Source organism: Euprymna scolopes, chromosome 21, assembly GCF_053919585.1.
Source record: "Euprymna scolopes isolate OS-2025 chromosome 21, ASM5391958v1, whole genome shotgun sequence".
NCBI lineage: Eukaryota > Metazoa > Mollusca > Cephalopoda > Sepiida > Sepiolidae > Euprymna > Euprymna scolopes.
In genome coordinates, this window is record NC_136502.1 from 81516276 (window position 1) to 81527297 (window position 11022).

Consider the following 11022-nt stretch of genomic DNA (forward strand, 5'->3'; position numbering starts at 1 on the left):
GATTCTCCTCAATATCAACAGATGAGTAGTAGTAGATTTTTGATGAGTTGTTGAGACGTATTGAGTACTGAAATATTATTGACCTGTCAGTCTCTTTAAAAACAAGGCCGATAGCCATTACTCGCGTGCTCTCGTGTAATGAATGAATGCGTCAATGTAGGATTGACATGAAATTCTTAAAGATAAACTAAAATGACCGAAAAATGGGCTGAAATGACTTAAATAAATAAAAAGCAAATGATTTAGAATGATTTTAATGAACTTAAGGATGAATTGAATGACCTTAAGAATGACTTGAATGCTTAAAAAATAATTGGAATCCTTCAAAAACAACTTGAATGATCTGGAGAATGACTTGAATAGCTTTGAGACTGACTGGTTGTAAAGTGGGTGATCATTTTACATTTAATTAATACAGAAAAGTGATTCCCCACTTTATATCACAAAGTTACAAACATAAGTACAGCATTTAGTAAGAACAGATACTACACTTTGATCTTGGCCAAAAGGCCAAGAAAAGGGCATATATTTGCTCCCCCACCGAGCAAATTAGGCACAAGGCCGATTTTTAATGTGAGGAGTGAAAGGGAAATGGGGAACCAACTCCCGAGGGAGTAGGGGAGCTGGATAGTGACAATTGGTATGAAGGGTTGCCCCTACATTGACCAAGGTCTTATATGTGGGGCCGCCCCCTCATAGGGTCTTTGCTTGCAGTATCTGTTCCGGCAGATACTACACTTTGAGATATTAAATCCTTTATTCATGTTAAAAATACATTGAAAATCAACACTGAACAAAAAACTTACGCACATGGCCAACTCAAAAGGGGGAATTATGGGGGTCGTTGGTCATCGTTGTCACTCCAGAACTAATCAAAATCAAAAGTTTCTCCCAGCTAGTAACTTCTTTCACCATGATACCGCATTCAACCTTTCATGCTGGGGGACGTCCTACTTAACTCCCAATTTTTCAAACATTTTTTATTGACGTGTAAAAACAAAAAAGATAACAATAAAAATGGTACAATAATTCATTTGTGTCGAGGGCGGGGGGGAAGAAAAAAAAAAGAGGCGGGGGGGTCATTAGTAGGACCCTCCCAATCCCGTCTAGTTGATAGACTGCCCGTTCCACTAGGTTTGTAAAAGGAACCTCGCTTCTGCTGGTCAGTCTCTAAGTGGAGATGCCCTCTAGATGCGGGTGAATGGAGAAAAGAAAATTTTGTGGGTAAGGGTGGGGGTTAGTTCCTATTTCTTTCTCTCCAAGATGGATGAAATTTAGAGGAAGGGGTGAAAACAAAAATTGCAAGTAGGAGAGGGTGGGGATCTTGGAGGCTTCCTAATCGGGGAGGGATGCAACACACACTCAGCTAGCTGAGAGGCTACTTGTTTAATTTTACTTTACAGAACTGCGCGTTCCACACCTAGGCGGGGAACACGTATTCAAATTTGGCTCCTCTTCGTACACACAGACTTGCTACATGTATCCATCTTCTGCCAAATGCCGCGTGATGCAGCCTTCTATCACATCTGATCTTCACCCATAGTTGGTGTTTAAAGAAAGCGATTAGATCCTGATCAGAAAAAGACAACACCCCCCGGTAACCTTGCAGACGCGATGTCAAAATCACAATTCTCGCCACGGCCAGGATTGTAATGTAGACCATTTGTCTTTCCCGGTCCCACGGCGGCCTCACGTTGTCCATGACATTGGATACGGTAATTGGGCGATTGTGCTCAGGATCGATGCGAGCTGTCACTTCACTGACATACGACCAATACCGGCGGAGTTCGTGGCAATCGAAGAAAACGTGATCAGTCGTTTCTACGGCTGTTGTCCCACAACGGGGACAATCAAGCGACTCCAAAAACCCGGAACTGCATTGTATATTGTTGAGTGGAAGTGCATTTTGGGCCAATCACCTGGCGCCCAGCTCCATGCGAAGCGGATCTCACTCTGCTGCCAACCTAAATGCGCGCATAGTGGGTCGGCGGCGGCCCCCCTCACTAGATCCCTGTGGAGTTCCCTACGGACAGCAGTCACAAGGTCGCTGGAGCTTGGTAGTCGTTTTAGTGTGGCTCAGCACTCTTTAATGTAGGCTCTTGATAGAAGGGTCGAGAACGAGGTCAGGGAAGGTGGCAGTAACCACGGGGTGCCACGGTTGGTCATCTTGCATATAATGGCTTAGGAAGGCCAGCCTCTCAGCGTCTCGATGACACTTCAAGTCCGGCATTCCACAGCCTCCCTCACATGGACATTGAATACAGACCTGTCTGCTCACCCAGTGTCTTCCTCTGTCCCACAGAAGCGAGGACAATAGTTTGATGAGAGCTGTTAGGTTTTGTGCAGGCAGGGGAAGTATGGGAAGTCGGTAAAGGATGAGAGGAAAGACGTAAGTGGCACACGCCACAGCTCTACCCTTTATGGAAAGTTTCTTAGGAAGCCACGAATGTACTGCAGTCTCCACTTTTGACCGTACCTCAAATCAATTTTTTTCAAGCTGGAGACCCGGTCTGAACCACCCGCCGAGGATCCAAACCGGGCCATCTGTCCAGCTGAAGGGCGCCCAACCGCAGTCCTACCGACTTGCTGCAGTTTATCTTCATCCCTGTAATTCTTTTGTAGCAAGCGAGTGCCTCCGACACGATCTTGATGTCTCTGAAGCTCGACACAAAGACCATGACATCATCGGCAAATGTAGATACCTTGGTGGCTGAACCACTGGGTATTGCAATTCCACGCAGGGCCGAATTTGCCTCCCCACATCTCAGCTTGTGGAGCTGGGGCTCCAAAGCCAGGACCTAGAGCAGGGGTGATAGCGGACAACCCTCATGAACCGACCGAGAGATTACAAAGGGTTTCAAGCACTTTCTGTTGACTTGCATGACGGCTGTGGTCTGTCGATACATTACAGAGATCTACTTGCAGAAGTCCGGTTTAAAACTGGCGGCCTCTAAGACAGATGCCAAGAAACGATGGTCGACCCTATCGAAAGCTTTGGACTGATCTAACTTGATCTGCGCAGCTTCCGTGTCATCATCTATCCCTCCTTCTAGGATCGTCCGTATCAGGTGCAAGTTGTTCTGAATCGATCTCCCCTTCACAGCATAGTTCTGTTCCAGTTCAACTAACTCGCCGATAACAACCTGCAGCCGATTCGACAGGACCTTCAACTCTGTGTTTAGCAGAGTTATGGGCCTGTAATCGTCTAACTCTTCCCCACTATACCCGTCACCTTTCCTCAGCAATGTGATCACTTCCTTGGTGACTTGCCCCGGGATGGATCCCTGAGCAAACCAATGCTTGAACATATCTGTCAGAAGAGGTAGAAACATGTGCGACAGCCTCAAATACAGTTCATATGGCAGACCATCAAGTCCCGGCGATCTGTAACAGTTGACCTGCTTCAGTGCAGGAAAAACCTCCCGCTCCATCACTCGGCCCTCACAACTAGCTGCTTAAGCTGCCTTGAGGCGAGGAGAATCAGCCAAATAGTCGCTAAACTGAAGGACTGGAAGATCAGGTTGTTGCGTAAAATGCTCCTCGAAATGTTCTTAAAACCCCTCGCAGATCTCCCAAGTCGATTCCAGGGTGCATCCATCTGGATGTCTTACCTTTGCAATGTACTTGTCCAAGTCACGCCTAGAAATTTCACAACGCGTGTCAGTTTTGGAGTTAACTACTTCATTGCCTATCTTTCTAAGCCTAGCTCTGATTACTTGACCTTCATAATGCTCGCTATTCTCATGCAGAAGGTCCTGCTTAGCTAGTTCCTGACTAACACTATCACCCTCCCCTGTAGCCAGGGCTAGTTTCTGCTCTAGCTTCTTCTTTTTCTTGGCCTTATCTAGTGCGAGGCTCTGGGCATACTTGATGGAGAATGTTCTAATTTTGGCTTTTAGACCTACGAACCACTTAGTCCTGGTAACCGACCTCACTAGTGCTTTTTGAATTAATTCTATTAGCTTCTCTTGGAAGCCTTGTATCTCTAGAAGAGAGGTATTTAACTTCCAGTGAGCCACTAGCTTAGGCCTATTTCCTAGCTTCAGCTGGGCCATAACTAGTTTATGAGCCATCTGGCCTAGCCAAGTGAACGTGGGACAAGATAAGAAGTCTACTTCGCCTCTCCTAACTAACATCCTGTCCAAGTAAGTGTTTGGATAGGAGGAAACGCTATTGGTCCACGTCCACATCTCCCACCCTGGATGCTTGACCTGAAACCTGTCGACCAGACCGCATCTAGTCATCAGATCAGCCTGGCTGGACTCGCACCTCTCTGACCCTCTAGCTTCACCTCCTACCTTATCTATCTCGGGGTCTAAGATGGCATTCCAATCCCCCATTAGCACTACCCACTTCTGACAATTTACAAACGCATCGAGCTGACTGAAGAATGAGACCCTCTCTCAAGCGGTGCTGGGCGCATGAACCGCAATCACTCGAAACACAGAATCTTTTGCGGCAATATCTGCCATGACCAGCCTGCCCTCCGCATCCCTATGGACAATGTCGACCGTCGTGGACAGGGTACGTTTAACTAGCAAGGAGACTCCCTTCCCCAGCAGACTGCCATATGCTGAGAAAACCTCAAAATCTCGGGCCAGCACCTCGCAGTCCACAGAAGAAATGAAATGCATCTCCTGAATCGCAGCCACATCCACTCCCAGGGACAAGAGATCGTGCCAGAAGCGAGCCGCCCGGCCCGACGATCTCAAGCCCCTCGCATTCAGACTAGCCAAATTTAAAGCCATTGTACCTACCTTAAGGTGTGTTACACTCAGCTCCGAAGTCAGCTGGGGAAAGGACACCGACGTTGTATGCAATGCTCAAGGTGGCCAGGTTTTTCATGTCCTGACCTTCTCTCACAATGCCGCCGACGTCCAAAGGGTAAGTCAATTTAAGGGCCCTATAGAGTGACAGATGAACCAACACTGGGATCCTTCCCTTGCATTGTTTTGCAAGTTCCTCAAGGGAAGGGTCATTTTTCCTAATCAGTTCAATTCCCGGAACAGCCCCTTCAGTGGCCTCCAGCATTGTCCACACGTTGGTCTTGCAGGCTTCTGGAGTCTGACGAAAGTTGTTAGCCATTGGGCGTCTGGGAAATTAGAGGAGACATTAACGTCTTTTCCCCCTATCTGTTGGCAGTCCAGCAGAGGTTTAAAATTTTTTCTCTGCCGGTGTGGTAAGTCCGTCGCCACAGACAGGGGGTCTACAAAACAAAGTTCCTCCCTCGTTTCGAGGGCGAGGGTCCCTGTTGGAGTAAGTCCGTGAGTGGGGGAATCTGAAGGGTCTTTTCCCCTCCCGGGTGCATTGTTTGCTTTCTGGAGTGGCGGCTCAATTTGCATTGGTGTGGGGACGAGTGTCTGTGTGGTATCCGGTGTTGGTGTTGGTGTTGGTGCGGTGTCTGGTGCTGGCGCGGTGTCTGGTGTTGGTGTTGGTGCAATGTCTGGTGTTGGTGCGGTGTCTAGTGTTGGTGCAGTATGTGGTTTGGTGGTGGAAGTGGGTTGTGTTGTTGTTAGGGGTGGTGTATGCTCACAGGGAGTGGGGGCTGCCTTTTCTTCCCCTTTTCTTTTGCTTTTCTTTTTTATTCTTTTGAGTGAACCGGGGAGTGGTGGGGTTGAGTTCCTCTCTCTCTCTTGCTAGCGGATTCATCCTCAGAGGAGCACTGTTTTCTTTGCTTGGTCCCCGTTTCAATTGTTGTGGGGACCGTTGGTTGTTGCTGCTCCTTTAATTGCTGTTTCTCTGGTTGATGGTGTTGCTGCTCTGGTTGCTGCAGCCGTTTTTGTTGCTCCTGTTCTGGCTGTTGCTGCTGCTGCTTTGGCTGCTGCTGTTTTTGTTGTTGCCGCTGCTTTCGTGGCATTGGCTGTGGAACCGGCCGTGGCAGTTGATGCTGCTGTGGCTGGTTCAACTGCTGCTGCTGTGTCTGCTGCTGTGGCTGTTGCTGCAGCTGGTGTGGAGGCTGCTGTTGTTGTTGCTGCCTCGGTTGCTGGGTTGGTGGTGGAATGGCGGCAGATGGGACTGTGGGCTTCCGCATCCCCCTTGTTACCGTGCTCCACTCCTCACCCCCGACCTCCTGTGTGGATTTGGGTTTCCTTGGTGCTGGGGTTGGTGCTCCGGTTACAGGAGTTGTGATAGTCTGTTTGGACACTGGTGCTGTCTCAGAGGTTGGGACCGCCTTTGGTGTCACTGGAGTAGGGGTTGATCTTTGAGGGCAGCTCTTGGCCATGTGACCATGCTTTTGGCAGAACCAGCAGTGCGGACGATGGCCCTCCACCACCACCACCGTCATGGTTGCCTCCTACAATGTCAGCTGTGCTGGTATCGCCTGGAAGCTTTCTTTCTTTAGCCTCATGGCCACAGTGTAGCTGCCCAAGTGCATGCTGGTTTTCGACCGTACTGGGGTTATTTTTTCCACCGGGCCGAACTGTGTGAAGAAGGATCCCAAGATTTCTGCTGGTATTTTCATAGGTATTTTCCTTGTCCTGCCCTGGTATTCGGGCTTTAGTTTTATTCTCCCATGCTAAATTTTTTGTTGGGAGTCTCTCGGCATCTTCCTTGGTGGGTAGGAGGATATCCCACATGGCGTAGCTCCTCTGGTACAGGTATAGTACCGGGATGTTTAGCTTGTGTAGGAGCCCTGCCATGTCTTCCTTTTTCATCCTTAGGAGGTGGTTTTCCAGTATATTGGAGATGATGAGGGAGAGGACTCTGACTTCGATTGCCTCCCAAGTGGCTGGCACTGATTTAATTTCTGCCCCCTCTATGTATTGTCTGTTCTTGGTCAAGTACAAGTCTCTATACTCTTGAGGGGACAGTTGCTACTCTACAGTCTTCTCCCATGCAGACCCTCTTGTCGGTGTTGGATCTTTGGTGGGGTTGGACTGTTTTTGCTGTTCCTTTGCGGAAGGGTTGCTACTTTGGGAGGCATTTCCCTTTCCGATTTCCTTGGGACTGACTCTCCTTGCTTGATGCTTCTTCCAGGAAGAGCCTCCCTTTTTGGGGAGTCGGCCTCTTGGGGAGCATTGTCCCCTTTATTGTCCTTGGGAGCTTTGGCCCCTTTTGCTTTGGTGAGGTCTAGACGGTATGCGCCCTCATTTTCTTGATTTTCTCCCTTTTTGGGGGAGAAGCCTTCCTGGGGAGCATTTATCGTCCTTTGGAGCTACTGCCTCTTGATTTTTGTTGTTAGAGCGGGATGCCCAGTCCAACATTGCTTTTTCTCCCCTTTGGGGGAAATCGCCCTCTTGGGGAGATGCTGGTGAGTTTTCCCCCTTCTGGGGGGGGGGGGGCGTCACTTGGTTCATTTTCCAGGCGGTGTGCCCTATTGCTTGTTGATCTTTTTGCTGCCCCCATTGGGGAGTCGTCCTCTTGGGTAGCAGTTCTGTGGTCGCCCCCTGGCTGGAGGTATCTGTATTGGTGGCCCCTGGGCTTGGGGTGTCCATTTTTAAAAAGCTCTCTTTGTGTTTGGAAAGCGCGAAAATGAGTGACATGGAGTAGACGTCCAAAGTGGGAACCCGACTTTGGCGCCAAAGGCGGCAAGAGGAGAGATAGAACTGAGAGAGGGAGTGAGAAGTTAGTGGAGGGAAGAGAGAGAGTGTTTCCAACCCTCCCTCGCAGGAAGGTCGTAAATTATCAGCTCGGATCCCCCCCTGAAGGGGGAGAGCAGAAAAAGACAGACAAAGTTGGGGTGCGGACAGAACACTACTCAACAAGCTCGTCAGGTGTTCCGGGCACGAGAATGTGTCGCCAGAACAGCACTGCCTCACGCAGTATATGTATCAGAGAACAGATACTACACTTTGATCTTTATATTTAATTTATTTTGTTTAAAGAAAAAATTACAATTAAAAAAAAATTCCAATATAAAATTAAAACATTTAAAAAAGTAAATTCTCCAAATTGTCCTTTTGACTACTCTACACTCTTTAACCCTTATCCTTGAGTGGCCTATCGGCCTTGATAAGTGGTGACGTCTATGTAAAAAAAAAAAAAAAAAAAAAGACAAAACAAATTTAGGCACAAGGCCCTATAAGATCTAGGGAGGGGAGTGTTGCTGGGTCTTTGTAACTAAAGTAAAAATGGAGTCTGTGGCGACTTTACTCTTGACTGGCAACATTTACCACAATACCTCATTCACTCTGTGGAATCTAAAGCTAACTAATGAAAATCCCAGCGTTTAAGCAAAAGCATAAATTTACAATTTCTGTGTGTGTGTGTGTATGTGTGTGTGTGTGTGTGTGTGTGTGTGTGTGCATTTTTTTTTTAATTAAAATAAGTGTGTACGTGTGTGTGTGTAAAAAGTTCAATTCATTGGAAAAATAAAAGTTCTTAATTTGGTAACAAATACTTCGTGTTGGGGAGTGGGGAAAACAACCTAGAAAAAATGATCAAATAAAATTGCCTAGTGCATTGTTAGTAAGGTCCCTTCCTGAGCTAATCTAAGTAGTTAGATCGCCTACTATTTTCCAGGGCACCGAAAACAAGCGGGGAGATCCCTAGTGGGGATTGGGGTGGATTCTTATCGGGTATTGGGGGAAAAAATAAATAAAGCATAAAAACAAACAGAAAGGGGGGGGGGATGGGGATGTGGTAGAAGGCGATCTCTCAGTAAGGGTTGATCAGGGGTGACAAACAAAAGAGGGGAGGGGGTAATGGTAGGGTAGCCTCGGAAGGTTCTCTAGTGCCAAAACAAACAATCGGGGGATCGGATCTCATTTAGACCACCAGTCAAGAGTCTCTTTAATTTTCTATTGCTAACCTAGCGGGATGGGTTCCGTAGGACCCACTACCACATGTGTCATGCCTATGGTGGTAACACGAATTCAAACGACGCCTCGTTGGATGTACAAGCTAGTGTCATGCACCCACCTCCTGTCAAAGACCACTCGAGGCAACCTCCTCCAATCGAATCTGATCTTTACTTTAAGCAGATGTTTAAAATAGACGATCAGATCCCAATCCGGAACAGATATCCCTTCGCAAACTCGCTTGAGGCATGTGATCTATATGACCATTCTCGCTACTGCTAGGATCGCCAGAAAACCCATTGTTTTCTCCCTAGGCAGCCGTGGATCAATGTTCTCCACAAAGTATGACTCATTGAGTTCAAGCAGGCGCGTGGCATCAATGCGAGACGTTACCTCATTGACATACCCTAGGAGAGTCTTTAAGCCTGCTGCGACGGAAAAAAGCATGACCGACTGTTTCCTTCGTGCCTTTGTCGTAGCACAGGCAACAGACCCCGGTCTTTTCTTTGTGCAAATGGAGTTCGTCAAAGAGGGGCAGTGCGTTCAGGACAAGTCACTAGGTAAGGGAAAATTCCGAAGCTTAAAAAGCTAAGAACAGCATCTATTAACAACAGACCTTTGATCTTAACCAAAAAGGCCAAGCACAAAAGTGTTATGGACAGACCGACCGACAGACCGACTGACAGACCGACGGAGTGACTTATAGAGTCGCTTGCACGTGACTAAAAACTTTGGGGAGAAGACCTCAAACCAGTTCAAAATATTATAAAATCCTAAACATTTTGGGCCTGCATGAATCAAAAATAAATGCATTCTTTTTTGTCACCAGAGAGCAGAGAAGTATTATTTACCATTTCTGGATATATTACAAAAAAAAAAATTAATAAAACATTTTCAATGTGAAATATGTTTCTTCATCACAGTAGGCAATGATAGTGATGACGCTGCAGATAAAGAATTCTCACGCTTGATTTACTACCTCGAGGACGTCTTACTGCTTCATCTAGAAAAATGGCGTACTTTGTTTTGCTATCCTTGAATGTGAGGATCAATTAATAATAAAAAATCATGAATCCACAAGAAGAATGTCTACAGAAGAAATTTTGGGAATATATTCTCCAAAAGACAGTTTGACATGTGAAAAAACACATTGGAAAAGCATTTAAATTTGCAATAAAAAAAATTGTTGTAAACATATTTTTACAACAAAAATCAAAAAAAAAAAAATTCATCATTTGAAGATCGAAAGAATGTGGAATGTTTTTACAATGGCAAAGGGCCAAAGAAAATTAATTTTAAAGTGAAAATGTTAAGTTCTTTTTAATTATCTTCTTGTATTACTTTTATTTATATCTGTTTGTTTACATAAAATATTTTGTTATTTTATTATTGACTTTTAGAAAAAAAAAACAACAACTTATGTACGTATTTTTATATAGTTTTAATAACTTTTCAGATAAAAAAGACAAACAGACAATAAAAGAGAAGTAGCCTGTTAGGAATCAGACTATAAATGTGATAAGGAGCCATATTTATGTGTGGGCCGTGATGGTCATATATACATGCATATGTATAGAAACACATATATATATATATATATGCACATATTTATATATTTTCAACATCGGGTGTATTAATTTAATGCATCTGAAGCTATGAACGAGTAATCTTTATCCCGTTTATTAAAAAACTTTTAATGAATTAAGTTAATAAACCCGAGTTTAAAAATGATAATAACAAGCATATTTAGCTCTACTAACGTATTGAGCAGTCTTTTCCTTGTTTTTTTTTTAAATCAAATATACCTCCAAATATATATATATATATATATATATATATATATATATATATATATATATATATATATATTCATACACACACGTACATGTATACATGTATATATATATATACATATTCATACATACACGTACATGTATACATGTATCTATTAGTAATGGGACGATTTAAATATTTTTTCCGATTCCGATACAATTACCGATTCCTTACAAAATTCAAAATTCTGATACAATTACAGATTCCGATTATTTTTAAATCTCTAAATATTTAACTAAAAATGCCCTAGAAAGTTTGGATTTTTCCGATTCCCAATTCCTAATCATTCCAACACTAGTATCTATATGCCTAGCGGTATGCAAGCATAAATTGTGGATAACTTATATAAAGTATATGGATTATATATAATGCTTGCATTAAATTATTCATGTTGAAAGTTAGTTTCGGGGTTTTTTTTCCATGTATCAGGTTGATAAGAAAGTTCTTG

The 11022-nt window shown here is 44.7% G+C and overlaps 1 pseudogene; it reads right to left on the reverse strand.

Moving 5' to 3' along the window:
* Positions 1–385: 385 nt before the first annotated feature.
* LOC145243178 (U2 spliceosomal RNA) lies at positions 386–522 on the reverse strand (annotated as a pseudogene).
* Between the last annotated feature and the right edge of the window lie 10500 nt (positions 523–11022).